The sequence below is a fragment of the Cinclus cinclus genome, chromosome 4, assembly GCF_963662255.1.
Source record: "Cinclus cinclus chromosome 4, bCinCin1.1, whole genome shotgun sequence".
Classification (NCBI taxonomy): Eukaryota; Metazoa; Chordata; class Aves; order Passeriformes; family Cinclidae; genus Cinclus; species Cinclus cinclus.
In genome coordinates, this window is record NC_085049.1 from 63,760,870 (window position 1) to 63,784,658 (window position 23,789).

Genomic DNA, 23,789 nt, shown 5'->3' on the forward strand with positions numbered 1-23,789 from the left:
TTACATTTCATCTTCAAAGGCAGAGCTCTGGTCTTCCATCAGTGCTTTAACCACAGGCTTGAAACTTTGGAGCAGCTCTTGCCTTTCCTGCAGAAATCAAGGGAATACGGTTTCCTGTATAAAAATGTCATATCAAAATGTTCCCAGTTACTACAGTGTTGTGTTGTTACCACTGTGTGTGCACTGATAGGAGAGTTCATAAATAGCTTTTGTGGTATTGTATATCTTAGTGCAGCCAAACATGCTGCAGTGGAAACACTGTAATAGCAGAGGGGAAGGAAAGAGTGTTGCTTTATCTGGTGTGCAGCACATGCAGGCAAGCCCTTAGCTGTTTTTCCCTTGTAATTTACATATCTCCTGAGTGTTGAGAGTCACACGATTTCAGTCTTCAATTCTAATTAAGGTGAAGGAAAGAAAGGATGGGATGAATAGCACCTTCAAGTCTCTCAGCAATAGACTGTATGACATAAGGTAACGTTTTCTTCTTGCTGACAACCAGAAAATAAAAGATATCAGGAAAGTTCTGAACAGATCATATTGTCTAAAATAAATTATCTAAGTTCTGCATTTTAAATGACTGAAGCTAAAAAAATTAGTTCACCCATAGCCTTTCTTTTTCTGAAACTTCTTCAAACTCCTTACTTTTGAACTGTATCATTCTGTTTTACAAGAATAGAGCTTTGAAATCATTAGTGCTAAGATGCATTTCCTGATGTCTTACTGTCTTGTCTTCTGTTTCCTTACAAAACATCTGGAATTGTGTCCTGAGGCACAGATTGTTTGATTTCAATTTCATGTTCATTAAATAGTTAACTTTAACTTTTACACATTTTAATGTTTATGAATCATGAACATATACGTAAGAGAATGTGCCCTCTTGCCTTACCTGCCTTATGGTAATTGCTCTCAGATTCTCAGGAAACAGTAAGAAAAGCCCAACCTGTACCTTGGAGAGGACCACTGTGAGAGACTGATCATTAGATGGGGCAGTGTCAATTACAGGAATGTTTCTGTATCACTGGAGATAAAGCTATATGACTGTATACTTTTAAGCCACTTTAATCCAGAGTTATGAGGGTAAAAATACAGCTCTTAAAACTGGCTATTTTAAGATGTACTCATTAAACTTGTGTATGTACAAGATATGCACAGGGGATGTTCTGAACAGGCAGATATGTCAGCAGAGCACATTCACCTTAAGGACGGAATTCCTCATTCCTTTGCCTTCTATAGGATGTTTTTTTTCATGTCTATGTGTAGTGAGTTACAGTGTTTCATACTGAATTTACCCAGAGCAACACAGTCCAGATTTTGAGAAAGTCTTTAGGCTGACTTAGGCAGTCTAGATGTGTTACCCCACTTGTTGTGGAATGTTGTTTCTATTTTTAGACAAAAATGTATTGCTCTAGGCAAACCAGGAACCCAAATGATATATGTCTTTAAGTACGTTTGTACCCTAGGGACTGAAAGGGAGGTATTTTTTTCCAATACATCCAAATTGAATTGTCATGTCCCGCAGTACTCCCAGATTCTACTGGGAGTAGGTACATAGTAGATACATAGCCAGCACCTTCATCACCCTAAATCTCCTCTGCAACAACAAACGCAGCAACACTTTCCTGGGTGCCAGGTAACGTGGCTATGAATGAAGCTGAAGGAGTAAAGGGTGCTCGCTGTCATCTCTCTAAACTACAACAAGGTGGCAGCGTGCCTCAGGACATTGCTGATGCAGCTGGATCTAGCCGACCATTAGCTGTCTGTTCTCTAGGACATCGTGGGGATATGTACATTCTACAGCTGCTGCTGAAAAAGCGCCCAGGGGCACTCAGGAGTCATGAGAAGAGATGCTATTGATTATCTGTCTGTGGTAGAATAATGGCCATACCAGGACACGCTGTAAATCTCTTGTGGCAATCAGTATCAGATACTAGAACACAAATTTAAGCATCAGGCTGCACAGGTGTGTATATACAGGTACAGTTATAGGTACATATGGAAAGGGTCACTGCTGCTGTAGCCCTCATCAGTGTTGTTAGGAAAGTGTCCTGAGCCAAAACCTACATCCAAGCTGCCATTCTTACTTGCTACTGATTATCACAGCCTCCATGAGGTTTCCACATTTTAAGCCCTTTATACCTTCGTCCTCCAGGCCATCACTGCCAACAAGTACCAGTTAAACTGGGCCATGCAACAGGGGTGGCTTTTAACCACAGGAAGATGGTGCAGTTGTTAGAAGCAATAGATCAAAGTGGATGGTGGAGAAAAGTTTGTTTAATTGGGTCCTAAAGCTGTTTTTCTGTCTGCACTAAATTAGACCAGCAGGAATCTTAATGTTGCATGTTCCCTGGCTGCTGGGAAGAACTGATTTAAATGCCGCTGGGAAGAACTGATTTAAATGCCACTGAGAGGCCCTCACACAGATCTCAGTGTCTGAGATCTCAGAGCATCTCAGTTTCACATCACATTTATTCCTCTCGTCCATTGTTCACTTTGTCCTTTTGCTTATCTCTGCTCAGAGAGGAGCCTTTTCCATATCCTCAGCTGAAGTCCTTTTTGTGGCTCTGCACATACCAGCAAGGGTGCACCAAGCATAGGGACTTCTGCTTTTGTGTGGAAAGATCTCAGGGCAGGAACGAGTATGTTTGTACCTGTGTGTGTGCAGACCATGAGCAGTGCCTAGTACTCCATGGGAAAGGAGAGCAGGAGATCATCATATTGCTTTCTTGACAGCATGTGTTGTCTCACATGCATGTTGCTCTGGCACCCCAGCCACCTCAAGATGCAGCCACCAATATAGCACAACAATCCTCAGGAACTGTTTTGGCTTCATAGTGGGCACAGATTACTGGGGTGAGACATCCCATAGACCTCCAAGAAAAAAGACTCTGATCACAGCCCCCCAAAGGGCTTCTTCATGCTTCTGTCACAACTTCCTTGCACCTTGGGGTTGTCTTTCCTGGCTCCTGAAAACTCATTTTTTTTCAGCAGTGTGCCTGAGGACCCTGCTCTGCTGCTCTTCATATGGAGTTTCACTTGACAACTCTGACTACAAGTGAGAATCTTAGAGCTGGCTCTTTATTACCATGTCTCGTACATATTATGACAGATGAAGGTCTGGAAAGCTACCTAAGGCTGACACCAAGGTGTGTAAGCACTAGAGAGGTGAGAAGTACAGATATGTCTGCACCCTTCCTGAAGAGATGTCCTCACCTGTGTTTTTTCAGAGACTTAAGTAGTCAGCTTTTTTTTGTACTCAGATTTACTTTGCCTGGCTATACATAGGCCCAGAGTTGTAGCTCTTGAGAAGATTGGGGAAAAGTAGTAATTTGAAAACAAGAGGAAAATAGACATGATTTTAAGAATTGTATTTGAGTGCAAATATGCCTTTCATCTTTTAGAGATGATACCATTTTCATATTCTTTTGGAATAAATTTTGGTTGGGTTTTTTTTTGTTGTTTGTTTGCTGGTATATGAGCTTTTTATTTTATTGCATCTACAGGATTCTGATTCACAGCTGTGTGGGAAAGTAGCAGTGACTTGTGATTAAAGCAAGATTCCTATCAGAGGTGTTTTTGCCTTCAGACTTCTTCTCAGGGTCAAAACATCTTCTTTCCACTGGAACTCCCTTCTTCTGTTAGTTTCCAGCCCGGTTCTGTCCTTGGAATGAATTTGGCTATTCTTTTGCAATCAATACAAAAACTTATTTCTTCTGTTATTTTTGTTGAGATTGCTGTATTTATTTTTCCCCTAGGACAGCACATGGACAGACACAAACTTCTCAAATGTACCTTTGGAATGAAACAAGCTTAAACTGATGACTAAGTCACACAGCTTTTTCTGGTGTTTTTAAAGATCTTTCTCCTTAGGAAAGGGGTCCTGTGGCTTCAGAAGTAATGATTGCAGAATTGGATTCAGGCTTGAATTCCTTGCAATGTTATAAAGGGGTTATTAACAGCTGCTTCTGCTAGGATTTCTGTGAATTCTGTCACAGAAGTTTGGGATTTGGCCATAAAGGTGAAAATTTCCTTTGCTAGAGTTATCTGAGGGAGATAGCCTTGGCTGGGAAAAAGGTGAGGCAGGAGCAAAAGGCTGGGTTCCTGTTTACCTGAATATTTCAGTAGTTTGCTCTAAAGGGATGTAAAGTAGAATTAAAGCTGTCCTTCACTCCTCTGGGAAGATCAGATGGCAAAAATGCTGTCTAACCATTCTCAAGAGAGGTGTTTGGTTGGTGAGTATTGATTCACTATGGAGTGTTCGTCTTGAATTTTGATTTTTATCTGGCCTGCAGACCAGGAAAAAGAATTGGCTGTGGTAGATAATAAGAATATGCAATCCTTGACTGAAACAAATATCTGTGACTTGTTTGGGAAGATGGAGAAATCAATCACTAGGTGACAAGTCCTGTGTTTGTTAGTCCCAGAATGTATTTCCCTGCTTGAAACTGCTTGCATAACAGCAGGGAGTAGACTTCAGCTCTGAGGTTCAAAGTGTTTACCCTGTGAAAATCCTCTGAGTTCAATTTTCTTCAGATATTTATGATCCAGTGAAAATTAAATTGTGGTAGAAGGTTTATGAAGCATGAACATATACATAAGAGAATGTGCACAGTTGGATATTCACATCTGCACATTTTCCATTAAAATCCTGACTGCCTACTTGGGGGAAAAAATAATTGGCTCACAACTGAATTTAGTTACTTGAAGTAATTAGGACAGTGTATATTGCATGCAAAGGGGACACAAGGGTGACTTTTTATATAGAATCATAGCTTCTAACTTATTAAAAGATGAAGTTTATAAAGTGCCTCCCTTGTTTTAATGATCTGCTGGGTCTAGGGACTAATGCAACTTGTGGAACTGGAATTACAGCTGCTCTGCAGTATGATAATGGTTCAAAAAGAACTTCAGAAATAATATTTTGAGTCTTTCAGCTTACCAGCTACTTTGGAGATTGTGTACAGCTGTGAAAGAGGGGACACACTGCTCTGAAGTGGTTTGCATAGAATGGCGTAGGAAGGGGTTAAGAACATGTAGTTCTATTTTCAGTACTCTTTGTGTACTTTTTTCACAGAGAGAAAATAATTTAATCTTTTGTAGCAATAGGTCCTTTTGGAAATACATCAGTATAGCATTCAGTCTACCTCCTGCCCTTTTCTTCTTGTGGGGTAATGTGTGGTGATTATCTGTAGTACCATCTCAGGGTGTTGTAGTTTAGAAATATTTACTTTTACCAATTTTAATAAAAGTTTGTTGGGTGGGGTTTTTTGTTTGTGAATTTTTGGTGTTTCTTTTTTTTTGTTGTTTATTTTCTATGTGGTTTCTGGGTTTTTTGTGGTTTTGTTTTGTTTTTTGTTTGGGTTTTTGTTTGCTTGTTGTTTTTTTTTGTTTGTTTTTTGAATACTGTGTGAGAGATGCTGCATGTACCATACATAGAATGGCAGCTGAAAATAAATTGGCCTGGATTTAAAAAAAGCAAAAACAACAACTTGGGAGACATAGAAATGCTAATTTTGGGCTAAATTGCTAGCATATACTTTGTAGTACACAAAAATTGTAGGGAAGTAATTTCCTGGCATTCAAACATATAGCTGAGAACACCTGTTATTATAATTCCAGCTTTGTGTTCCAAGTGAATAGAACTCAATAAATATTACATTTTGTTCTCATTTTCTGTATATAGACTTCAGTTTCAATTCACATAAAACATATGCTGTGGAGTGTTTTTCTGCTCCCTCTATTTCCTGTTCTGTATGTTTTCATGTACATGGCAACACCTTGAATAGCTTTGCTATCTCTCTGAGGCATACTGGATGAGGGGTTGTATTCCCCAGATTTATTCTCCCCGTGTCAATTGTTTTACTCTGTAAACAAATCCAGCAAGCCTAAAGCAGGATATGTTTTACATTAATGATTATGACAGGTGACTTGGAAAACATACAAAGTCTGTTTGGTCTATGGTTGGTGATACTTATGTTGCCTTGGTATTCTAGATTATGTGTCTTTATAGTCAAAAAATCAAAATATCATAAAAGTTTGTTCATCCCATTCTGTATTTCTGAATGCCTCAATTTAGCAATCTGTGTAGTGCTGTGACAGGCTGGGAGCCTGAAGTTAGAGCATGTGGTACAGATGGATAAAAATATTTGAAAGTTGGTACTGCTGAATTTTCCCCCTTTCCTGCTATTTCTGGTTGTTTGTGAATTGTACTTCCCTACTGTTTCAAGTAATCCTTATTAATGCAAATATTAATAGGTTAAATAGCAACCACAAGAGATATGATTTTAAAACTGGATTTTAGTTTCTGCATTCACATCATAATTTTGCAGTTGTAGTAGGGAGCCAAATAGTGTTTTGTTAGCTGTGTAAAAAAGAACTTTTGTTTATCTTGTGTTTTAAAAATGGGCATAATTAAATCATTGCTAACCTCAAAAACAAATTACATGTGATTTCACCAAAGTATTTAATTTGCAGTGTTCATTTGCAAAAACCCAGGGGATAATGGGGATTGATCCTGTGATGGGTGCTTAATTTGATGCTTCTGGTGCATGCAGTGCTCTAATCCTAATGACTTTCAAATGATGGAAGAAATTAGTTGTATTTATCTGCCATTGCCTGAGAATCTTGCTTGCATGTATCAAATGCTGCAATCAGCTGGGAGGACTGATGGAAACTGACAGCACATAATCTCATTCCAGTGAATCTGTGTGCTCCCAGCAGGTTGTTACTGGGTTTCTTTCAACACCTGTAGATTTTGCACTTTGATTTTTCCTGTTTTCTAGTCTTTCAAGCTCTCCTTCACAAAGCCCTGTCTCTTATGGAGACACAGACTGGTCCACAATTGATGTCTTGCTGTTTTGAGAGGGAGATTTCTTTTGTTGGAGAGTTGCAGAATGTCTCTAACAGAAAGATCCAGAATGGAGGGATATTCTTTGGTTGTGTAGCTACCATACTACACATGCCAAATGACTGGGCATGATTTGATTAATGGAGAGGAGAACAAGGGAGAAAAGGAATGAGAAGCCTTGTGGTCTTCCCCTTTCTCCTGTGCCCTATGGAGCAAATATTCAGCCCATAGCCATAAAATCAAAAATTAATTCCTTTTGTCTAGTTGATCAGAAATTTAATGCTGGCAACTACATGTTAAATATGCTGGTTTGTGGTGAAGATTGAAACCCTTTTCTTTGGCCTCCATGGCAAACTGATTGAGAGATGGCTTGTGCTTGTCCTCCAGCCCAGGCCTGTTGACAGCTAAGGACTTGGAGATGTGGATGCTTTTGTAAGTACAGTCCATTCTCAAGGCTAAAATGATTCTGCTTCTCTTATCAGGCAGCAGTATCTGAAGCTAACAAAAAAAGGTCTCCTGAGCCAGGAGATATCTTGTATGACATGCAAGCAGACAGAAATTGCTGTGACCTGTGGGTTACCTTTGCTTATGTAAGGCAGGGGATGGCAGAGCAGGAGGAGACTGCTGCCAGCCCCAGGGAGCAGTGTGAGTAGAGCATACTCTGCCTGCTTCTAATAAATTAAAAATCTTCCTGAGACACTGCAGAGTGGCCTTAACTTCCTACTGCTGTTGACATACATTTGTGTCTGACCAGACATGATGTTATCTTCTTCACACATTTCCATAGCATTCCCTCAGCCTGAGGAACTGAGGTTCCTGAACCAACAGCCTAACCCATTTCCTCTGAAGGCATAGTGTTTCCAGGCACTTAGTGAGCTGAAATCATTGATATATGGAGTATCACACAGTAGAAAAATACTATGGGTGTTTGATGAATCTTCTAAGTTTTTGACCTACTACTTGAGTCCAAGACATCTGTTGCTTTTAACTTTGTTGTTGTTGTTGTTGTTGTTTGGTTCATATTAACACAAAAGGAAAAGACATGCTTTTATTTCTGTTGGAGCTCTTTTGGGTGCTAGAGTTGCCCATGAGCACACGTTTGGACTCCAGGACTCTCAGATGCTGGGAGTTCTTCAATTAGCAGGGACTCTCTCCTGCCACTGGCTTTTTTTGTTCTGTCTCTGTAAGTTCACGACTCTTGCCTCTCCTTATCCCTCTTAAATGATTTCTTTTTCTCCCTGTCACTTTACAGTAGAAGTTATAATGTTACTGAACCACTACTGTGCCTCTGTCCTTTCTGTATCAATCAAGTCATATGGGACAGAGAGAAGGCCTTGAAGGTCACAGCTTCGCCTTTGTTCTGCCTATACCCTGAAATAAAGGGTGCAGGCAAGAAGGAAACTAGCTGCACTTTTAGTGGGGTGATCTGAGCCCTGCACCTCAGTTCTAGTTCTGATGCTGGCTGTCCCATTTATAACTTGCATTTCTCCACAAGAGTAGTGCTATGTGATTGTTAAAGGAGCCGGGATTTCTATAAAACAAAATTTCCCATGCTGCAATATGGAAAATCTCATCTGACCTATCTGTGATGCAGGACAAGTAATGTGAATGGAAACTGTGTGGAAGATGTAACATGGTGAGAGCCCCCGAGGAGTGGCAGAGAACTGAAGCATAAAAATCCTGAACTAAACACAACAACCCATTATTTCTCTCATTGCATTTAATTGTCAGGGTTATTTTTTGTTCACCCTGCTGTAGTGTTTTCAGAGAAGTGTAGTGCCCAGGCTTGGTGCAGTACCCTTGCTGAAGCATCAATATCTACAGGTGAAACAAGTGTCTATGGATTCCAAGGTGAAGTTTGTTTAAGAGTCATTGTTTTTCTGTACTTTGTTTTTCCAACAGCATGACACAGACAGGTATTTCTAACACTATATAATCTCCACATCTACCCATTTCCCATGCTGCATTTGTGCAACTGATACTTTGCATGTACCGTATGTTCATATGGTATAATCATCTTATTTCAAGCCCATTCCAGTCAATTTAAACTTCTCAGTCTGTCCTCCCATGTACTTGCAGTCCTTTCCAGATGCTGTCTGTACTGTGTGTACAAAATGTATGTTCTCAGTCTCAGCTGAGCCCTGAGTATCACACAATACAGCCTTTCTGTTTGGCAGCAAACCTCTGAGAAGGATAGTCTGGTTTTCTAATGTGAAAGAGCATAAAAAAAGCTGTGTATTCATTGAAGATGTAGAGCATCTCCTACTTCTGCCTTACAGAAAGGCCTTTTATCCTGTCATAGGAGGAAGAGTGGCACAATCTGTCTCTGATAAATCCACATTAGCTCTTTCGTGATACTCTATAACCTTCTGGGTGTTTGCAAAGAGAGAGCTCATTTCCTTTCCTGTTTCTTATGAACTAAAGTTCAACAGGGCCCAGGCAATCTCTGATCAGTCAGCATTATTTGTTGCTCTCACAAAGACAAAATTTTCCACTGAATGGAAGTTCCTCAACAGAGTCTGTCTCTAATATGGAGGTAGCTATCATCTATTTAACTTTATTTTCACCGCATTTTTACAGACACTGTGTTGTCTAGCTGTACTTTTGATGGACAATTTCTGTAAAACTTCCTTTCAATGATCACTGATGTATCTACTGTCCTTTTTTTGGAGAATTACTATGGCAGTGGGAGTTGTGGTACTCTACTTTCCAAAATAATTGGAGTTAAAGAGCAGGGTTCTCTCTCTGATGCAAAAGCATTGATCTGCCTGTAGCTGTTACTACTGGGAGATGGAGATACATTAGCCCAAATTCACTCCAAAGAATTTGAAGCTTTTAAATGACAACTAATTTCTCTTTGCTCAGAATATAAAGAGTGTCTGGGATAGCTATTTAGGTGCCACAGATAAAGAAAACAAGTGGATGAACTTGGGCAACAGGGAGTAAGTAAATGCACTTTGAATTCAATTATTTACTGCATGAATTGATGCAGTCAACTTCCTGCAAAAAACGTGGATATCTCTCTAAGAGTGGAATGGCTGAGAAGGACTCCTTTTGATTACAATTTTGATATCCAAAATGCTGAGATTGAAAGACAGGTTGATCAGACAACTAATTTAGGTTGTGATCCAAATTGCACTAAAATTAATGCATGGACTGCAGCTTCAAGAGAACTGAACTCTAATAGATAAAAGAATTCACTAAACACAGAATATCCTGAGTTGGAAGGGACCCACAAGGATCACTGTGTCCAACTCCTGGCCCTACACAGGACCATCCTCAAGAGTCACACCCTGTGCCCCAGAGCATTGTCTGAAGGTTTCTTGAGCTCTGCCAGGATGGTGCTGTGACCACTGCCCTGGGGAGCCTGTTCCAGTGTCCAACCTCCCTCTGGGTGAAGAACCTGTTTCTAACATCCAACCTAAACCCCCCCCTGACACAACTTCAGGCCATTCCCTCATGTCCTGTCACTGGGCACCATGGAGAAGAGACCAGTGTCTGTCCCTCCACCTCCCCTTGTGAGGAAGCTGCAGACTGCAGTGAGGTCTCCCCTCAGTCTCCTCCAGGCTGAACAGACCAAGTGACCTCAGCTGCCCCTCACATGGCTTCCCCTCAAGGCCCTTCACCACCTTCATGGCTCTCCTTTGGATGCTCGCTCATAGTTGAATCACAAGACACTTCAGAATATTTTTCTTGCTGTTTGAAAGTTTTATTTCGTTTTAAAATTTCATATTTTTTTTTTCTTAACTATCTACCTATGGTGAACTGCAAAAGGCTGCTCTGATTACAGCAGAGCAGGAGTTAATGAAACCTTTTTCTCTTCTCATCTTTCCTCAAAATTTTCAGCTTAAGATTTTTTCTATATCTGAACCTGACCAAATATGACATCTTTTGGCTTTTACCTTAATTATTTTTCATGTTAATATCTTGCTCAATTTCAGCTTGCTAATTTTAGGGGAGAGACAAATCACAGAATCAGGTGGGCTGATGCCTCTGTTTCCCCCTCCTGCTTAAACCAGTTCTTATTGGAGCAGGCGGCTTTGGTTGGCCAGTGTTGGGTTTTGAGTATCTCCAAGGGGGAGGTTCCATGGCCTTTCTGGGAATCCCATTCCACTGCCTGGCCAAAACAGATTTCTGTTGAGCAGATGACATCCAAAACAGCTCTGAATGCACTGTCATGATATTGGTGGATGGACATGTATTCTGGGTTTCCTCTAGGAACAAGAAGGCATTAATAATTCTAGAGAGACCTTATATGCAATAGATAGTCCATCCTACTGGGTTTTTTTTTTTTTTGATAGCCTCAGTTAGGGTTTAACTGGTATGTACATAAAGTGGTCATGTTGGAATTTTTCAAACAGGGAGAAAACCCAGTCTCAACTTGGCCACTGTTTCTCCCATTCAATTTTTCTAGCTAGATTTCTTTGTTGGCTGCTACAGAGTTTGCTATTAAGGGCTGGTCCTTTGAATCAGTGGAGAAGATTCTACCAGGTTTTTTGGTGGACTTGGAGCTGTCTGAGCTGGCTGCTGAGTTCTTTACCTTGATCCAGTCACAGTGTCACTTCTTGGAGTGTGTTTGATACTGATTTGGTCGAAAGCCAGTCTGAGTGCAGGCAAGAAGGGGACCATCACCTCCTGTAGCCTTCCAGCAAACATTTGGAACTGAAGCCTGCCGTGGTACTGGCCTCCATCCCTGCTGAGCTGCAAAAATCAATTTGAAGAGACCAGAAAAGCCCAGAGGAACAGTAAGGTCTAGGACTAGAATTAAAGGAGACTCTCTTTTTTTGCTGACCCCCAAGGGCTTGCTTCTTACAAGATTTTCCCTCCATATTTCTCAAGGCTGGACCCACTTTGCAGAGGTGGGATGGCAGGTAGCTGCCTCCTCCCCTCCCTGCTAGGATATGGCAGTACTGCAGCTCACACTTGGAGGGATGGAGGCTGCTTTTTTCCTCTTACAGCCTCCTGTAAATATGTCAGTAAACCATGTGCACTGTGTTATGGGAAATATTAAATGCAGCAACTTTCTTAGAAGATTAAATTTTTTCCCTTGGTAAATATTATATGAATATTAAATAAAATATTAGCTCAATGAGTTGTGTGTATTACCAGCAGCATGCACTCACAGAGATGCTAATTATACTCTGTGGGTTTTAAAGGGTCTTGTTTTTGAAATAACAATTGCTTCTTGTATTTAAATACCGTTTCTAGTTTCTCAGTCTCTATTATAATATTAGTATTAAGACCCATAAACCAGAGGAAAAAAAGCTTTAAAAGCATACAATCTAACATCTCCTGGTTGTTTTCTTAAAACAAGGTCTCCAATCATGGGGATTCTTAGTTTTTAAAAATACTGAAATTCTGCTTTCACTAGCCTTTCTCTGCAGCCTTGTACTTTCTATGGCTATTAAAACCAGCCTCGGTTTTCATCTCAAAACTTGAATGTTAACACTGCTAATTAACTTTTGGCATGGTAAAATGGCAAGAGTATTAAAATGTTTTTTAGTTTTCTGTCCCTATGTTGACTGATTGGATTGTTTGGATGTCATTAGGCTACTTATTTATAGCAAGAGTATGAGCAATGCACTATAAGCAGAGGAAGTAATTCCTGGCTGCTTAGCTAGAAGTTCAAATGTTAATTTTTGTTAGTGTTTAAATTGAATGAAAGCATCATTTTGTTCAATTCTTCAGTATTCCAAAGAAATAGATTACACAAGAGCAATTTAGGTAACAACCTTAATCTCTCCTTTTATTATACAAGTTGACAGTGCCAGTATTAGCCTGCAGTCTTCCTGACTTGTTTATGAATGTTGTACATCGCTTTGCAGTCACTTAATAATATTAAATTTCCTGAACTGGAGAGAAACTGTTTAATTATTTTTAGAATAAGAGCCCAGATATCCACAGCATGGAGATAAGTCATATTTTATAAAAAAAATAATCCTCAGTTGAAGGATTTATTTTGCAAAATATGCCCTAATGGAGATAGCGTTTAATCTTTCTGTTGTCTCTGGATTTTATGCACATGACTGAGTTAGTGATTCAACACACACGCAGCGTTACCACCCTTGCCATCTTAACTACCTCATGCATTAAAAACCCAGTACTTCCTGACAAGAAAAAAAATTAGAAACAATCCTTCCCTCCTAGCAGAGATCTTTCTTATAGACTGATGTTCTTCCTACACCAGAACTCAATAAAAACCTCTTTTTTTAAAGTCTAACTCAAGGACTTGACCATTTGTATTGATTTTTTTTACCTTGAAAACTGTGTGTAAAACTTGGGGTCAGCTAGGGAATTTGTTTTGTTGGGTCATTCTGTCATGATTTAATAGGTGTGGAGCTCTTCTAGCCTCTGTGAATGGAGCCTGCAGAATCTCCAGGGCCTTTATAAAGTCTTCATGACTGTGATGTTTATTAGGAATGGTATTTGGCTGCTCAATAGCCTGAGACTGAGATAAGAGCAGAGTATCAGCCCCTCTAGTGTCATTTTAGTTTTGCATCTCCTACTTCTACCCTAGCAGCCAGGGCAATACTCATGCCTGGAACTTTTCTAGTCTCTGCAGTTTTCTGCCCTTCCAGGTTCAAAGTATATTTTGGGTCTGACTTCAAGCCCACTGGGTCTAAGACTGAAGGAGTACTCCTGGGTTTATCAGTGACTGAAGGAGGACATTGATTTAATGATTCTGGTTTGCTAGATATATGGGGATATTGCTGCATATTGGAAGTTAAAGACCGGTTTTAAGTTTGGGTGGAGTTTTTTTGAGTACATTTCTTAAGGTTGCCTACTGGTAATAGGTGGACACGCAGATGTAAGTTCTGTATGAGTAAACTGAAGGAGACCATGATGCTCTCATTGATGGTCTATGCTTTGGTATTAACTGGCAGCTGTCTTAGGTGTTGGAGAGAGAGAGTGCTCTGCAATGTTAATATGCACCTGAGAGAAAACAGTGCAGAGAATGTATTTATAGGAAAAACAGCTGAAATTATTTTTTTAAAGGGAAATTTAATTAAGTGGAAAACAGATTGAAAGTACTAGTGAGCTAAGCACTGCTGGTATGTTTTAGCTGTCCCTCAAATTTTCCTCATTAGGGGGCTATGGTTTGGTGGAGGTTTGTGGTCAGAACACCAAGCAGTGCCCTCAGAAAGCAGATCAAAAATCTGTAAATTTGCTTTTAAAGCATGCAGAGAAAGGCACAACACAATCATCCTCCTTTTCTCTACCTGTAATAAATGATAGAACTGGAATGGTGCAGGATGATAAAAGGACTAAATGAATGTGTTTAATGAATGCCTGTGTACAGACTTAAAAACAATTTGATGAAAACAGAAAAGTTCTGAGGTTTACCTTGGCTGCTGTTTTGCAGTTCAGACTGGCTGATGAATATACTAGTCTTGCTGGCCTTAATATTCATTAATTCAAATCATGTCAGTCATTATCTGTTCTTTTTACTCTTTTTTTAGAAGAGGTGCTCATATATTTGATTAGTTTGTTAGGTTGCTCCATGTGATTTCTCAGTACAATTGCAGTTTGTGCACCTCCAGAAGAAACAATTTTGAGTTCTGCTTTTTATTGTTCCAGTAAATCAGTCACAGAATAAAATTGGAGTCATCTGAGGGGAATACCTAAGTAGCCTGCTGGGCTATCTTCAAATCAGATATCTAGCAGACTGGCCTGGAAAGAACAACACCATCTGGATATGGAAAGAACTCTTAAGATGTTTTTCGCATCACAGAAGGTTATTGACAGGGTAAATGTGCAGCAGTAAAAACCTGCCAGAAATTTGTGAGCTGGTCCATGTGCTTTCCAGCAGCATTGGGTGTTAAAACTTCCTGGACTAACAGCCTGCAGCTGTACTTTCATTAACCCCCTGTGAATTTCAGCTCACTGAAGTTCAGCTCCTAGGTGTTAGGACTACTTGGGGAAAAAAAAGCCCCTCATTTGATTTATTATTTTCAGTTCCTTGGTATGAATCTGCCCTAAAAGTTTTTCATTGTCAATAGGTGAAACATAGTGTTTTATCCAATCTGAACTAGTGAAAGCTTACAAAGTATGTGTTTAGCCATCTAAAAAAAAAACAGCTATTTTAACTAAAACTGTTCTTAAAGCCTAAAGACTAAAATTTCTGCTCGTGACAGTTACCAGACTTTTCCCTAGCAGGTGTTAAAATGTCTTCTAAGGAACAAGCCTTTGGAGAGTTGCCTTCCACTAATAACCTAGTAGAATCTCAGATGATAATCTAGGTTAGCATGGTAAAGGCAGTGGATGTCACTTTTGGCTGGGTTACTTATATCAGGATGGATAGCTATTACTTACATGAAGGTGCTTTGGAATAATGGGCAACTGGAATAAACTGGTCTGCTTTTAGCTAGAATGAGCTGCCTCATCAAGTCCACTCCTGTGATCAGTACTTGTTTCTCATTTTAAGGTTTAAATCAGTATTTAAATGGGACTGTCAGCTAATGGGATTGTTTCATCAGAAACTCTCTCTCCAGGCCTGGAGGAAAAAAGCTATCTCATCCCTCTGATTTGAGGAAAAATTATATTGCATCCTGCTATTTATCTGCACTCTCTCAGCACATTTCAACAACTGTCTTGGATTTTAGGAGCTGTAAAGGATGCTTTCAGTGTGTTCTGTTAAGCAGAACCCTTTCCAATAGCTAACCCAATCTAAATCAAAATGTGGTGAAAGTGAAGTTGAAAGAAAAATGGCTTAAACGCCAGCATGTGCTGTAATCACCCCGTGAACCTTTCCCCTCTCATTTGAGTTCATTATCCTAACCTGAGGAAGCTTATAATCAGACTGAGTGCAGATGTTATCAAATACAACTCTGCATTCTGTATTCAGAGCTCTGTGCTGCCTTCTGACTGTGCTCTATTTTTAGCTCTGGAATAATGTAGCACTCGCATGATTTATTGCACAAAACAATCTGGCACCAGAAAGGATCAAGAGTAGGTGGGGCGATTATAACTGTTATCTAATTCCTTTTGAATGTTAGAGAGTATTAAAGAAAAAAAAAAAAGGGGGGGGGGGGGGTTATGTGTGCTCCAGGGTTTTCATTTTGTGTTGAAAAAGGAGTGGATTATTCAATAGCTAGTTGACCCTCCCTAAACAAGGTAAGATCCAAAAGCTGGAAATCAAAAACAGGAACTCCCAGTAACCTCAGGAGGGGCAGGGGGTTTAACTCCCTTAAGTGTGACTACAAAAGAGACTTCTCCCCACTCTCTGGAGGGTAGCCTGGACATCTCCCTTCCCAGCCTGTGCCTGCTTTTGTGAGAGCAGAGGTAGTGCTGGAGGAAAACAGGCACTCCCTCCTGTGTCACCTCCTGGTGTGTGACTGCCACAGCAGACTCACCCAAATCTGCCAGGATCATGGTGTGAAGAAGGATGAGGAAGAGGTAGGTGGGGACAAACTTGCACCTTTTTAAGAAGCCTCTGCAGGCTGCAGTGAATAAAGGACAGCTAAACATGGGAGCATGGGATGAACTAGCAGCTGTCAAAAACCTCATGTTCAAGCACAGCACTGTTTTTTCCCAGCTGAGAGACAATTCATGTTGGATGATGCAATGGGCCACTTGTAAGAACAGGGAACTGTCATAGCCCTAATCCATATCTTTGGGTTAGGTAGTGGCCCCTAGGACAGGGAAGTGTCACCATCTGAAATATCCTCATCAAGGAGATAGCACTGCGGTCCGTCTCCTGTTTCATGTCCTCTTGTGTTGGATTTGGTGGCTTGAGGAGACTGTGTATTTCACCAATGACCTGTGTACAGTACTAGTGCCAAACATGGCAGAGGGACCTGACAAAAGAGGGGTGTGAGGTGGGAGGCAACACGAGCCTTGCACTCAAGAGCTGTGTCCTTGTGGTTGATCTCATGCAATCCACAGCACCTCTCAGATGCAGCTAATGCAGAGAGCAGGAATGAATTGGCTGTGAATAATAGATCTAGAATATTTTGGAAAACTAGCACTACAAAAATCCAGAAAGATGAGCTGGTGGTTGCACTTCTTCAGTAAAGCTTGCTCTGCAGTGCAGCAGCAATGAAGATTGCTTTACTCTTTTGTTTGATAAAAAGTACATTAATAATATTATTTGGTTTATTCTTTTGCTAATTCTGCTAGCCTGAGAACAAGACATGGGAGAGCTTTAGTCATCTCCAATCTGCAAAGCACTCTTGTCTGTTCAACTTCAAACTTTATTGTGTATGACTGTAGGGAGGAGGAACAAAGGCTTAATTTTTCTTTCATTGGCCTTGGTAACCTTGCAATGGAAAGTCAAACCAGTTTGCATCCTTTTATAGGATTTTAATGTAGTTTATAAAGAAAAAGTACATAATTGGAAAAAGAGCAAACTTAGGTCTTCCTTGCAGTTTCTGGTTCCTGCAGGGCCTCCAGACTGTTCAGTAACATTCAGCAATTAAAATTCATGCTGGAAACATTGCCCACGTGTCTTTGGTTAGAAAAAGCAGCCTTCAGAAACACTGTAAGCACCTCAGGCCCTCCTGCACTTCTGTCCATCCTAGACGGATGGGGTGAGTGCATGCTCATGCAGTGCAAGAGGCTGCGCATGCGTGCAAGAGGAGGAATCATCATCTAGTTTTGAAGAAAGCTCTCAGACTATCTTTAGCAGACTGGCTGGGTTGCACCTATAGAAATAGAAACAACCTTCTAGCTTGACTTCAGTGTTGTTAAGGTCCTTGCTGCTTTGCTCACACTTTTGCTTCTCTACAGAGATAACTCCTACAGCTGCTGCAGGAAGGCAGAAACCATCTACCTCTCCATGTTAATGGTACCTGCTTAACCCTTCTCACCTTGGTGGGAGAAATTTGTCATTCTGAGTTGCTTAGGGAATGCTGTTGGCCTCCTGAGTACAGCTTAACTGTATTTAGATAGTGCTGCTATTTGCTTATCCAGCCAGGACTGGGTGATCAGCTATGGTTGTAGTCTACAAGTAAAGATGTTCTCCAGATGCTCAAGCACTATAGTTTGGTTTATGTCTTCTGCCCTCTTCACTTCCACAACAGCAAGCTGTGCTATGCATGTACTAAACAAGTAGTAGTCAGCCTGCAGAGGTGACTGTTAACGTAGGATGGAGTATTTGTATCCTAAATGTCAAGAGTTTGGCAGTAATAACTACCAGTGATTAATTAGATTACATGAACTGTATGCGATAATATCTGTATTTACTGGAGTTGTACTTTTGAAGTTTATGAAAGATCAGAAAATAGGTTAGTCAGTATTTTTGTAGTTCTTGTTTGCAGTTCTTACTGTACCCACCATTGTAGTAATGTCATTTAATGTTAAGTAGTAATGTTAAGAGCAGGATGTTGGACTCGATGATCTTTTTGGGTCTCTTCCAACTGGATATTCTGTGATTCTACGTAATTTACAAGTATCCTCCATTTTGGAAAAACAGGCAAAGACTTGCATTTGCAGTGTTCCAAATCTATTTGTCATGTTCTTCACTCATTTCTTGTTTTACAGGAGCTAGTTTTAGTTTCCATTGGTCAAGTTAGCAGTTGATTCAGCTTATGACTTTAATATCATATGCTTGTGAAAAGTTGGCCAGGAGATCACTTTCACTGTTGATGACTCAAATGCCCGCATACAGAATTCAGTGGTATAAATGAGTTGTATAAATTTATGAACAGTCCTTGCCTGTTTTAGTGAGTATTAATTTTTAAAGCCAATTAAATCAGTAAAAGTTATCTTCCTTTCTTTAAAAGTCATATGGATTTCTTTTCTGGTATAATAGCCATGATATTCTATACTGTAAGTGTATTCTTATTTTTTTGACTGTAAAAGAAGGCAACAGAAGGTTTCTTCAAAATAAAATCTTTCTTCTGGATTCAGTGACTATTCAGATTCTGAATAGCAATTGAGAATGCAATAACCTGCCATTTCAGTGGTGCAGTTCTTTTGCAGAACAGAAGATATACCCTGGAAGTGAAACAAGTTTTATTTATCATAATTATCCTCTGTTGGTCATCTGTAACAAATACATTTTGTGGCTAGGTGAAGGCTGATTTTTGTAAAGCAAACTTAATTAGGAATAGGAGGAGTTTACGTGAGCAGCATATGAATAGAGAGGACAGAAAAGAGCTGACATTATGTGGGTAAGAGTTGGGAAATTTGAGCTGCAGAAGTAGAAAACATGCAGACAAGCACAATAAATTTCTTAAAATGTATTTTTTGTGGGTTTTTTTTTTTTGGTGTTTTATTTTTTTTTGGGGGGGGGGGGGGGTGTTATTTTGTTCTTTTTTACTGTTTTGGTTTTTTAATGTGCTAAGCAGCACAGTATTGGAAGCTGGGCAAGCCAGTGGGAATTCCCTGCTCTGTTGTGATGTATTCTGGGACTGACTTGCTTGGCCCAAGGTACTCCTTGCCTAACTACAGATATCTGAATCTGAAATAGGGACAGCCCAGGTCAGTCACCTAACAGTCAATGGCAATCAAAGGGTTTTAAATATACAAAAGCCACCATGTAGTGGTGTAAGTAAAACAATTTACAGCCCATTTAAAAGAAGATGATTTATAGCCTTTAAATTGTATAGAAAAACACACACAAGATAGCTTAAATGATGAGGTAAAAGGGAATGTGTATGACTGGTTTTCTTCTGGGCCTGCAGGATATTTTTCTTATTATTGGTATTTAATCATCAGGCTCCATCTGACTGGTGAAAACCTCAGGGGTATTTTGAAAGAAGGCCTCCTGCTAATGCTTTAACTCTTCTCTGCTCCATGGTGGGATCCCCAGGGAACATTTCCTCCCTGATAGATGTTGCTGTTGTTAGTCTGTGTCGATACATCAGCAAAATAGGTGCTGCTCCTGACAGTCTGGGGCTGTGCAGTGTCTTTGGGGTCTGGTGGGATCTGTCCCTGCAATACAATGTAATGCTGTACTTGGGAGCACATAGGTAGAGAGGCCCAAAGACAGATCCTAGACAAACTAATTTTGTTGGTTCATCTATCCTATCCTCTTTAATAAATGGGGGTATTTAATGACTGTTGTGTTTGTTGAGCACACTATGAAGGTATTTTGCACTTTTTCCTACACTTTGATTTCAAGTGCAGCTCTCCTGTGGTGCCAGGTGATCCTCTCAGAGGACTGCAGAAAGCTCAGGGTCCAGAATGATACATCATCACCTTGTTATAAAGATAGCTGCTCAGGGATTAAATGCATGGACTTCAGTGTCTTAAGCCAGCTCCTGTTCAGATGCCTTTCATCCTTATTCAGTGTATCAAGTAGAAATAACTTGGGAAGCCAGTTCCAGAAGATGTCTGTATGGTCTGGTTTAGTAGTTTTCTCTGTGCGTGCCTGTGGGCTGGAACACAGCAAGACTTGGGCTTGCCTTCCAGGTTTCATCCACTCATGTATATGTAGCTCTCCATCTCTATAAGGATCTCAGGACAAGAGGAAATTGCCTCAAGTTGCATCAGGGTTGTCAAGCACTGGCACAGGCTGCCCAGGGAAGTGGTTGACTCACCATCCCTGAAGGTATTTAAACAAATTTATAGATGTGGCTTTCAGGGACATGGTTCAGTGGTGGGCTTGGCAGTGCCAGGGTAGTGGTTGGACTTGATAATCTTGGAGGTTTTTGCCAACCAAAATGATTCTGTGATTCTAAGAGTACAGGTAGTGCACTGCACCTGTAGTAAGGGGTCTTTTTCCATTCTGGATGGCATGCTTGGGCTCTCCTACATCTACCCTCCAAGAAGGAATGCTGCAAGGTCTCTCAGTTCTTTCTTGGGTCATCTATTTGTTTTCTTTGTAGAAGGAGATTTAAGAAACTGTCTCAAATCCACAAAAAGAAATCATTAATCATAATACTGGAAAATGTAGCATGTGTGTTAATACATACAGGTAAAGGGAGGCTCTGAAATCCTTGGAGGGAACCTAACCTGACTTGTGTTTGAACTTAGAAGTAATTCATTGCAATACTGTCATCATAGCAAATATCAGTGACCAGTTGCTCCTGTCTTTGTCTGACTTAACATGGTTACTCTTGAGAACACTGAGACTGTAGCATTTACTTCCAGTTCAGTTTTATCCATCGCTCCATCTGAAAGGCAGCATCTCCCCTCTGGCTTTGGAGCCTTGTCCATGAAACTATACATCTGTTCATGCCTCTGTGGGAGGCAGAGGTATGCTGGGTTATTCTCTAGCCTTCTACTACTCAAAATTGAGATTCATGTAATGATTTAAGTCACAAATAGCAGCATACTGGAAATTTTATCTTCTTGCACTTACACCCCTTGGACAACCTGTATTGAAGATTTAATTATATTTAAGAGAGTAAGAGGTTGGGACACACAGCATGAGCTGCGTGCCAGGAAGGACAGGACATGATTCTTGCATCTTCAGTCTATCCTAGTGGGGTAAAAAAAATCCTGAATGGAGGCCAGTCTTAGTGAAAATCATAACCAGGCCTGGGATTTGATTCGTCTATGCACTCCTGAGGTCAGTGTTTGTTCATGAGGCTCAGAAGAAGTCATCTCTCCACTGCAGGGATTCCTGAATGACTTTTGTGACCCATATGGTACAGGAGATCAGAGCTGTGTGTTGTGTTTGCTGACCTAAAATGTCAATGCTTCAGTGAATGGGAAAACACCAAAAAATGGAGCAGCTCTTTGTCAGAAAGGCCAATGGACTGCCTCAGCACTGAGTTTAATGCTAACACTTGTCTTGTTAATTAGATGTTGAGTTCAACAGGGGATGCAGTATTAACCAGACCTTTGTTGTGATGTTATTTCTTTGTACAGCTAATGTGACACCAAATCCCACAACACAGTTCACTCCATTATTAATGGCTTTCATTGCTAAACTATTTTTAGCCTTGTCAGAAAACACTTCAGAAAAAGAAAGGCAGATAAATGTGAATGCTTAAACAGGGCTTTCACCACAGCAGTTTCTTACTGCCTTCATTGTTGGCTACTTTGATTATGTGTAGGGAAATACCCCTGCATGACTGTGTCCTAGCTGGTGGTGTCTTCCTGTGAGAGAGAATTGAAAGAGATGATTCTGAGGAAAAATGTTCTTTTTTTTTCCTGTTAGGATAGGAAAAAAGTAGGTAAGACTGAAAAGATGACGTTTCTACCTCTGACACCCACTTGCATATATGTAGCTTGAAAATGAATATGTTTTCTGGAAAATGAAAAACCTAATGGTATCAACCACTTAGACCTTGTGAATTTACACCTGTTCTAAGCTGTAGAAAGCACTGCGTTCTTCTTGTTTTCTGGTTACAGGCTTCAGGCAGTGTTGCATGTAGTTGAAATGACTTGGCCAACTGATTGTAGCACTTTCTAGCAGTACTTGCCAGAAGTGAAAACCTGTGCACCAGCTATGATGCTTTCCTCTTGTATTTTTGTCTTCTGGGTAGGGGGAACTCCTAGCAGCACAAAAGGGAGAAGTGATTGCACTCCCAAACTAAATGACCTGCATTCCTTCTGACAGTAGAAATAACTGCTGCTGTTACCATTGCTAATTTTAATATAAATATAACTTTTACTTGCATATTTTAAAGAGTAGCAGTAGGATCAGGCATTAAACCACGGCTCTGCACATTGCTCAAAGCCTCATCCAGTCAGGCCGTGAGTGCTTTCAGGGAGTGGGCAAGGATGTGTTTTCGTCCCACACAGGTGTTCTTTCAGGGAATTTAGACCAATTCTGCATTTTACTGGGTATAATATTTGCTTCACCTTTGCAAAATGACACATAATCCACAACAATGTCCTTCCATACAGCTGTAAGATGTGTCAGTGTCAGCCATTTAGCAGTGCACTTCTCAAGAGTTTTCCTTATGAGTAAGAGGGGCAGTGAGTCTGACTGAATTGCTAGGCTTGTGTATGGAATGTACTGTATTAATTTCTGATTCCAGAAATTATTTTGAACAGCTTGGAAATTGTTTTCCTCTTTTATGACTAAATCCTCCTTTGACAGAGAAACATCACTTTTCTGCATAATGTTTTTCCATTCAGCTTTTATCTCCCATTCTGATCCCAGGTTATCTTTTTCTTTACATTTGTTAATTGGAATAAGTGAACACTGATTTGATGGGTTAGTCTCTGCTATTAGTGTAACCTGACCAACAATAAACTGGATAGCATAGAATATTTTTTTTACCCTAGGAGATATGAAGTGGAATGAAATGAGAGTAAGTGGTGCCTTGTGGTGTTTTTATTCCATAAATCACATTTCTTACTCCACTAGCTATGAAGGCCCTCGTGTTGAGAGCTGATTTCTGCAGAGAGCTTTGAATGTGATTTGAGGGCAGGCTCTGGCCCAAGTACTGACCATAGAGGAGGGAACACTGCACTCTCTTCTAACACTGGTCTTGGCATACAAGAAAAAACCCCCACAACATTATTTTTTTTCCTGTTCCAGTAGTAGATAGGACAACATAAATAATTTCTGCTTATGAGAATTACCACACTAAATTAGTGCAAATGAAGTCCCATAGATGCAAGAATATTTGCAGGTCAGTGCTCAAAAAGAAAATGTCTCTGGCTCCACTTATAAGATACAAATATCCTACTTTATAACAAAAAAAATGGTTTTAATTGAAGTGTGACTTTCGCTGGCAAGTTCTAGTTTTGTTTTCAGCATGTGCCATTGTGCTCAATGAGGGGAGAAAATTTTCCATGAGCAGAATTCTTTTCAATTCACGTAATGGAAAAAGGCCTATTAAATATAATGCAGAAAGGACTACTAGGCATATTTTGAATTTTAGTGGGCTCAGGAAGGGGAGTAAGGTTAGCATTTCATTAGTATTCATCTACTCTTTCATATTTATGACTAGCTCCAACTGTACTCTATTTCCTTTCTAATATTTTAGAGTGCAGGTGTAGTTATATTGTGTGCAAGTGATATTTTGGGGCAGAATTGCTGATGTTAGCTGTTTGAAAACTGATACTGATCCAAATAAAACAGCTTTCCTCATTCATC

General features: G+C 40.1%; 1 protein-coding gene across 2 annotated transcripts in view; it reads left to right on the forward strand.

The window, feature by feature from the left end:
* Nucleotides 1–427: 427 nt before the first annotated feature.
* Nucleotides 428–23,789, forward strand: part of TMCC3 (transmembrane and coiled-coil domain family 3) — a 101,502-nt gene continuing 78,140 nt past the window's right edge. Inside the window, exon 1 of one of the 2 annotated variants that reach the window (XM_062492374.1) lies at nt 428–471. The gene's annotated coding sequence lies outside the window, so the exon portion shown is untranslated. Of the gene's footprint in view, nt 472–3,127; nt 3,144–23,789 lie in introns of those variants that run through there. The other variant, XM_062492375.1, reaches the window with a different exon arrangement.